This window comes from Lactuca sativa, chromosome 6 (genome assembly GCF_002870075.4).
Source record: "Lactuca sativa cultivar Salinas chromosome 6, Lsat_Salinas_v11, whole genome shotgun sequence".
Classification (NCBI taxonomy): domain Eukaryota; kingdom Viridiplantae; phylum Streptophyta; class Magnoliopsida; order Asterales; family Asteraceae; genus Lactuca; species Lactuca sativa.
In genome coordinates this window covers 176,777,667-176,779,593 of record NC_056628.2, presented here as the reverse complement: position 1 = coordinate 176,779,593, position 1,927 = coordinate 176,777,667, and positions in this window count along the sequence as shown.

Genomic DNA, 1,927 nt, shown 5'->3' with positions numbered 1-1,927 from the left:
ACCAATTAACCAATACGGGTTCGGTTCGGTTATTACCCGAATAACATGTACAAGATGATTAAGGACCTAATATTACTGAAAAAACTTGAATAAACCATATTAAGATTTTGTAACCTGAATAGTAGAATAACAATGTACTGTTATACATCAACGTAAAACATTCATAGACTAACATAACACAATAACACATTGAAAGAATAACATATAAATAGTAGATTAACATACTGAGAATTAATTTCTTACTTGATTTTGTTGAGTCAGAGCCTAATTTTCCATGACTAGATAAAGTAGGAATTTGTGAATCCCTAGAGACAATAGGAAGGGTCGAATTTTGAAAGTCTAAAACAAGAGGAAGGATCGACAGAAGTGATTTCAAGTTTGAAAATAATTGAGAATATTGGTCAATTTCAAAACGACGAGAACGAGAGTAGGGTTTTTTCTGTTATGAACGATGAGGACAGAAGTGTGAATTGTGATTTAATTTCTATTGATAAGAGAAAGGGAACGAGGAATGGTTATTCAGGTCGGTTATTTAGAACTGAATAAGCTCTTATTTGGGTAACCCGAACCGAATAACCCGAGAACTGAATAAGCATAATATATATACCCGAAACCCAAATCGAATTGCTTATTCGGGCCTAATTTGATTCAGTTCGGTTTGGGTTTCCAGGCCAAATTCTCATCCCTACTTCAAACTGTCCAAAAGCAACCAATCTTCAATAAACCTTAGAGTTTCCTTGATAGTTGTTTAACAACTTTAGTCATACCATGTTCCAGTCCTTTTTCCTTCTCAATACACAAGGCATTTGGAAAAAATCAGAACAAGTGAATATTATAACATATGTAAACGATCCTATATCTGAAGCATATGGGACTCAACACATAATGTCTTACATAAAGACCTGATGTCTGATCAGTCTCTTGCTATAATATTTCCATATATCGAATTTCCTATGTTGAATTGTTTCAAAATGACATTCATATATGTACAAGACTAAGTTCTATTAAAACTTCAATCTAAACTTTTAGATTTGAAATTTAGTATGCGTGCCCTCCCCCCTAAATCTTATTGTAGCGAAACAATTCCCAAACTTTGCAATTTGCAAATTTTGAAACCTTTGTTTCCTACAACTAATATTGCAAACTTGCAACACTTAACATAATAATTATGCTCCCACTAGCATAACAATTATGTTTCCACTAGCTTTGACATGTATCCATAAATCAACTGGAATTCTAGAAATCAATACTTTTTGACTTTCTTACTAAAGTGAAGATTTCTGATATGTAATGTATCGATAAGTCTTTATACAGACTTCTCAAGCTCATATACCTTTCATTTGATAGCATATGTGTGGTTAAACCCTTTCAGAACTTATAGCCATAAGTCCTGAACGTTCAAACTATTTATTGCCAATTCTCACAATTCAAACTATGAAAATGGATTTCGTAATCATATTGCGAATTTGAGAACGTAATTAACACAACCATCCAAAATGATATTTATCAAATCTTTAAAATCTACCAGTAAAAGTATTTCCTCATAATCATTTTCATGAATTAGAGCGAAACCTTTTTCCACCTAAATTTTATGGTGTATGTGTTCCTATCCATGTGAATCTATCACTTTCAACCTACAATCATAAGAAAAGTTTTTATGACAAATTCAATTTTATCTTTCATGGACTGAACTTTACTTATTCTTAATTTCTTTCCATCCGGATGCATAAGGGCCTACCGGTGCTTCCATGTTGTTTAAGCAATTCACCCATATTGATCAATGTATATTCACTGACTAACGTGCTCTGCCTTTTATAGTCAAATGAGATCCATAAAACTCATAAGCATTGCCAACTCAACTGGAAGACACACAGAAACAAGAATTTGTCAACTTAACATGATAGGTTATCAACCTCAGGTCGTGTGC